Raw genomic sequence first — 7585 nt, 5'->3', positions numbered from 1 at the left:
TCCCCTCCCCCCCTCGAAGGGCCTCTACATATAGTGGGGTTGGGACTAGTAGAGGTAGGTTTTAGTCAGTGATCTTTCAGAGAGTGTGTGTCCAGTGCCTGCTGTGGAGATGCTCCCAGGTCCAACAAAATGGCTCACGGGCCACACTGCGCTTTATCTCCTTCTAGTGTGTGTAAACAGGAGCCTGTCCTCCCTATGGAATCCAATGAGCAGATCAAACACACCAACGATAATGCTACTTCAATGTTTAATGTCTTCTTATTAACAAAATTTTCACCCTCTTGTGTATAATAAAATACGCTAAAATGAGGAGTAAAGCAAGGTGTGAACGTGGAACTCTTCATGCAATGCTAAATCCATGAGTGCAGCTGGCGTCCTGATGCAAATATGGATCTGGGTGAACATGGACTACTGTAAGAAGCCCGTACGGCCAATGGACTAAAACAAAAGACATTTATCTGCTTTACTCCTCATTTTAGCGTATTTTATTATGCACAAAATGGTGAAAAGAAGACATTAAACATTGAAGTAGCATTATCGTTGGTGTGTTGGATCTGCTTATGAGATTCTACCAGGGCCTGGCCAGGTGGCCAGGACTCATTTGGGGACTCCTGTTTATTTCTTCTGATAACTGATACCCTGGCCATTTCCGGTTAGAGCACTGTTAGGAGGGGCTGTGGTGAAAACCGTGACTAATCCTATCCACGCTGGGCTGCACAAGTTCATAGGAAATATTGTACAATGTGTACAATGTGCTTGTTAAACCTGGCTATGGTAGTGGTGATGGCACATGGAGTGTCGACTGCTCCTTGACCATTTTCACAGCTTCCTGCGTGTTAATGTTATTAGATTGCGTACGTGCTATTAATCTGTGCATGGTGATATAATTATGCTGGGAGATACCTATAGATACACCACTAAATTATATTGCAGTAGAAAACACTCTGGTATATGGGGGAGCCTCTGTGGCCCAGCCTTTTTTCAGAGAGAAGAAAAAATCCACACTTTTGCGAAAATAAGCTTACATATTCTGAATCCGCATCTAGTCCAATCTGAGAAAATACAGGAGTTAAACAGGATTTAATGAGACTTTGTGGTAAAACTTGTGCAAGGACCCCATAGCACATCTAGGACCTTCCAAGATTTCATGGTGGGGCTGAAGAGATTATCAAGTCATATATGTACTTTAACGCCTTCATCCCTCAGTGGATGTTTCAGCTCAACTACTTCGAAACCCATTGGAAGCCATCCAGTAAAGATGAGCTTAGTGAAGATATTAGGGACTAATACCTACACCTCAGGAGAAAGGCTAGAGGTGAGTATAGACTAAGGGTCCTATTCCACTGGCCGAGGAGGGCCGGATCAACGATGTAACCGAGCAGTGATCTGCTAGATCGCCGCTCGTTTACTGGGCCTATTCCACGGCCCGATGATCATTGAGCGAGGGCTGTAAGGACATCGTTACCAATGTCCTTGCAGCCCTTGCAGCATCATACATTACCTGTCCAGGCTTCTTCTCAGCGCTGTTTTTATCCCTGGGCCCCGCGCTCTCTATCTTCAGAATGGACGGTCAGCTGACAGGCCACACTCAGCCAATCACAGGCCGCGGCGGTCCCGGCCTGTGATTGGCTGGGCACTCCATCAGCTGACCGGCCATTCTGAAGATAGAGCGCGCGGGCCCCGGGGATGAAGACAGCGCAGAGAAGAAGCCTGGACAGGTAATGTATGCTGCTGCTGCTTGTCAAATTGTCGATCGCCCGCTGCATACCGCTATTCAACCGTAGCGATGCGTGGTGGGGGAATGATGATTTTAGGTCTGGCCCTAAATGAACGATCAGCCAATGACACGATCATCGGCTGATTGTTCTCTCTATTTCACCGAACGATAATCGGACGAATCGGGCCAAATGGGGCCGATCCGGCCAATTATCGCTACTGTGGAATAGGGCCCTTAGTGTTGTCGCACTAATGCACATTGCCATCTAGAGAAAATAGGTTATATAAATATACTAGAAGTGACAAAGGTGCTCAACTTTTTAGGATTTCCTATATTATAGAGCCCTTTAAATTCCCTCTCAATATATCCCTAAATCTTTTTTGTGAAAAAAAAATAATAATTCTAGAAGCCAGATCATTGCAATAAAATGATAGGATCAATGTGCACCAGGTGCTTTAGTTTTGCTTGAGCGCCTCCGGTTAGTAATAGGAAGTAAGCTTTGCTGCTATTATTACTGTTGTCTCTATCGTTTTAGTGTCCAACGACAGCTACAAAGCTACACAACTAGGCTTAATATGACTTTATACAACACAACTGTGAATTGGTGAGTTTATTAAACAACCACATCACATCACATAAATAGCCTACATTTTGAGGGATACATTGGGATTCTGGCAGAACAGTATGCTGATGATGCATTGAAAACCACTTCCATGTGTATTAATTCTATGGACCAAATATAGAGCATTGTTGGCTTTATTGAGTGGTTTTTAACTGCAAACAATTTGTTTGCACAACTCAAAAGCACAGTATTATAGCACTGTAAATCTCCAAGTTGCATGGAGCCATAATATGGTGCTCATATACTTACAATATCTATAGAACCTTACCATATTGCCACATGCTTCACATCTTATACAGAGCCAAAAGGACATGCCTCTTTACAGTTTCTAAGCAGACAGCTCTGACATGTGCATGATGCCCTAGGCCAAGTTCACAATGAAGTAATCCTTCCAACAAAAAATGTATTCACATTGGATCACAGTGGTTGTGGTGGTTGGGGTGCTTCCATCAGGATTTCTTTACTCTTTAGGATACTGCATGGATCAGGGAGTAGTAATCGGGTAGAATGATGTTAGTACTGCATGTATATGTGTCCTGACTACTGGGATTTGGGATGTCCTTGATGGTAATGGGCAATAAAGGCCAGACACATAGCATATGACTCACAGTTCTCTTTTCTTGGTCATTGGTAGTACTTCTGATGGAGGTGAATGTACACTTCACCTGTAGTTTAGAGGTAGGGTTGTTCATTGCTTGAGTCACTAGTACAGCATTTCCCAGCTGCAGGGTGCAGTTCTGTAGGGCTCATAGCATGATACACACACTGCTTTAGGCTTGGCTGGACACCTACTTAGGTCCTAATTTAAAGTTATGGTGTCCTTGTTCATCTTCCCCCTTAGGCTACGCTCCTCTTCCTCATTTTTCTGCTGCACCAAAACCTAGGATTTACCTAAGCATGAGCAGTGTCCTGGACTGAACTATTTAAGGCCAATTATAGGGCAATTGAGCATTTTTAGAACTATGTAAAAAGGGCCAGCGGTCATCTCTAGATCAACTGATTGAAACTTTTGCACAGCCAATAAAATTATGATTATTGGCCAGTCATCTCCCTTCCTAAACAGGGGATGTGCTGCAAGTAACAATGAGTTTAAATTAGCCAGGGATTGTTCATGTGGCCAAGGCAAACGATTGCTTTGATCTCACTGATTTAGACGCATTTGCTGCCTCTGGTCCGACCACCTTTATTGCTATCCTGATGTGAACTGCTCTCTCCTCCTCTCTCTGTGATGACACTGGACTTTAGTAAGCTTTTGTGCAGAGGGGTTCCATGCTTTGAAAACTAAATGCCATAAAAATGTTTAAACTATAGTACATTGAAATACATTCTTTTGAATGGGTTTTAAAAATCAAAGAGGCATAAAGGTGGCCAGGCGGGAAAACCTGTCCACCGAGGCATGTTATCTTACATGTCAGTTTTTTAGATGGACAAAGGAAACATAAAAATCATGGTAAGAAAGCTCAATTTTTACATGGATTAATAAGCAAAGTGGGACATAAAAAGTAGGGACTGTCCCTCCAAAAGAGGGACATTTGTGATGTATGTGTTACAGGTCTGGCATGGCTTGTAATTATCAATTGTCTGATTGGTTCCTTCTACTTGAAAGTCATTTTGAGATTGAACATTTCATGGCGATTTAGTGCTGTATATTTTTAGGTGTTTTCCTAGAGATTAGCAATTCTGTCAACTTTGGTTTCACCACACCATGAATATGAGCACTAATAATCCCAGAGGAAAAAGGAGCTGCAATGGGACCAATTATTAATTGCTATCATAAGCTTTACGCCTGTTTGAGGTGACATACCAGTAAAATCGTTTATGGCTGCACTTTTTCCTTTCTTCTATGTTTTTCTAGTGCAGTATGTTTATTCAAATGGTGGGGCAGACTAAGCAGAAAAGTAAGACATAAACTATACAGACAAGACACTAGTGACTTCTGTATCTGTAGTTCACCTTTCCTTAAAGGGGTATTCTCAAATCAATTAACATAGGTTTGACTCGTCAAGTTTTTCTGCCTTTTCCCTTTCGTTGTTTAACCCCTTTACGACATGGGGCAGACATTTATGCCCCGCAGCCTGGGCTTTGGCGCAAATGGGCGTAAATGTATGCCCCGCCGGGCTATGGAGCGGGCTCAGGAGCTGAGCTTGCTCCATAGCGGGTGAGGGTGATAGGCGGGCCCTTACCCTCAATGACGGGCTGCCGCAATTGTGCGGCCGCCTGCCATTAACCCCTTAAATGCTGAGATTGCAGTGTTTAAGTGTAAGTGACAAGAGCAAATCCTGTCACTTACCGATCGCGCAACCAATGAATTGATGTAAAAGTCTCCTAAGGGGACTACAAAAGTGTAAAAAAAATCTATACAAGTTTTAAAAAATGTCACAAAGCCCATCCCCCAATAAAAGTGAAAATCACCCCCCTTCATATTTTATATAAAAACACATAAAAATAATAAAGTTAATAATATACCGTAGTGTGCGTAATCATCTGATATATTAAAATAAAACAATATTATTCCCACACGGTGAACAGTGTGAACAAAAATCGGGGGGAAAAATGCAGAGATTGCTTTTTTTAAATAACATTTTATGATCATGGCGCAAAAAATGACGCCCCATATGACCCCGTAGGTGAAAAAATAAAAGCGCTATAAGAGTCCCAATAGGGCCATTTTAAATATACCTATTTACAAAAAAAAGTTTTAGGCTATGTTCACACTACATAAAATAACGGCCGTTGTCCCCCGTGAAAAAATGAACATGTCAATTATTTCTGGCCGATAATACTGCAACGGCCATGGATTTCAATGCGGCCGCGAACGTAAAACATATCTGCCGAATTAAACTTGATTTTGATGTAAAAAATTTGATGTAAAAAGAGTGGTTTCTCGGGCTGGGCGCAGTATTTAAAGTAAATGACCTGTTTCATCCCTTTTATAATCATGCTAGGAATCAAAATTAACCCCTTAAGGTCAAAGCCAATTTTCGGTTTTGCACTTTTGCTTTTTCCACTTTATGTTTAAAAGTCCATAGCACTTGCATTTTTTCACCTAGAGACGCATATGAGCGCTTATTTTTTACAAAACCAATTGTACTTTGCAATGACAGACATTATTTTTCCATAACATATGCTGCGAAACCGGAAAAAAAAATCATTTGCGCTGTCAAATTGAAAAAAAAAAAAGGAATTTGTTTTGATTTCGGGGAGTTTTGCATTTACGCCGTTCTCCCTATGGTAAAACAGACTTGTTATGCATGTTCCTCAAGTCGTTACGATTACAACGATATGTAACATGTATAACTTTTCTTTTATCTGATGGCTTGTAAAAAATTCAAACCATTGTTAACAAATATATGTTTCTTAAAATCGCTCCATTACCATACTTATAACGCTTTTATCCTTTGGTCTATGGGTCTTTGTGAGTTGTCATTTTTTGCGCCATGATGCGTTCTTTCTATCGGTACCTTGATTGCGCATATACGACTTTTTGATCACTTTTTATTACTTTTTGTCTGGATTTGATGCGACCAAAAATGCGCAATTTTGCACTTTGGAATTTTTTTGCGCTTACGCCGTTTACCGTGCGAGATCAGTAATGTGATTAATTAATAGTTCAGGCGATTATGCGCGCGGCGATACTAAATATGTTTATTTATTTGTTTATTTATATTTATAAAATGGGAAAAGGGGGGTGATTTGGACTTTTATTAGGGGAGGGGATTTTTTATTAATAAAAAAACATTTTTACTTTTATTTTTACTTTAACTAGAAGTCCCCCTGGGGTACTTGTATATAAACAGCACTGATCTCTCATAGAGATCAATGCTGTGCATATACACAGCAAAGATCGATGAGATCGGTCATAGATTGCTATGGCCTGTTGCAGGCCATAGCAATCTATTGCCGAGCCGGGATCAGCGTCATTCCGACGCTGAGGCCCGGCACGGGCAGAAGAACGGGTCTCCCCCCCCCCCCCCGCGATCGCCAACGGCTCCCTCTTGTCAGTGCTGCTGCTGCACGGTAACTATGAACGCCTGTTACAATCGCTCATAGTCAGTGTGCAGAGTGCAGCTCAGTATACCGGTATACTGAGCTGCAGCAGGGGTCCGGACAGCTGGCCTCCACGGTTCGCCAGTTGAGGACCCCTGTCCTAGCTTAAGGCCTTTTAACATGAGCCGATTCTTGGCATGGAATGTTCCTAGAAATGCTCATCCGACCGATAACCAGCCCTTGTAAAAGTGACAGCTATTGCTGTCCTCAGTACATCTCCCTGTGTAAACATAGCAATATACTGTATTTTAATGGCCAAATGAATGATGCAGGGATGACTCGTGTTGCCAAAGTGATCAATCGTGCCTTGCTGATTGGCACCCATTTGTGGCCACAGACGGCTAAAGATGGCTCCTTTCTGAAATTTTTGCACACTATGCATTCAAGACCTACATATCAGAATCCTTATCCCATGTATCTGATGAACTATTCTGCATCTCCAGCAGAGAACAGAACAGCATCTCTTGTATCCTGCTTAGTATCCATCATATACCCTCAGAACTGGAGAACCTCCATTTTCCTCCTCTCCTCTACCACATTCCCCAATTACTATCCATTTAAGTTTTTCAGCAAATGTTAGATAAAGTAGGAAACTTATTTTATACAGAGTAACATAGGAATCGTGTATTTTATTTTATAGGCATCCTTTAGCATGTTCTTATGTGTAAACCCTCGACTCCATGAAACACGGACATTGTACACGTATAGGAGAAAGCAAGTGTAAACAGTGTAGTCAGGCAACACGGTATAATACCAGTGAGATATGGGCTATAGGCTAAAGGAGCCAGGCCTGGCTGCCAGATAACAGGCGTCTCATTAAAACCTATATTTACCAGGCAGATATAACAAATATAGCTGGCTGCAGTCAGGTTAATAAGTTATAAGATGTTTTTGGCACAGTATATAGGTAACTACATGATAAGACCTAATGAGATTAATGAAAATTAATATTATCAGTCTAATAACTGACTCTTGGGTACATTTGGCTGTCTGAGAGTTATAGACCAATAGATTAAGCTCTCTCCATATGGCATCATGTATAACAACTGGTGCCAGCAAATAGGGGAATAGTCACTATAAAAAGAACAAAACCTGATTGGTTTGTGAACATTATTTGCATCTATTATGTGGCCATCATTTGGCTCTACAATGATGGCTGCCCATAAAGAAGTAGTGGGAACACTACCCAAAATCGGTTA

Source organism: Dendropsophus ebraccatus, chromosome 6 (genome assembly GCF_027789765.1).
Source record: "Dendropsophus ebraccatus isolate aDenEbr1 chromosome 6, aDenEbr1.pat, whole genome shotgun sequence".
Taxonomy (NCBI): Eukaryota; Metazoa; Chordata; class Amphibia; order Anura; family Hylidae; genus Dendropsophus; species Dendropsophus ebraccatus.
This window is presented reverse-complemented; position numbering follows the sequence as displayed.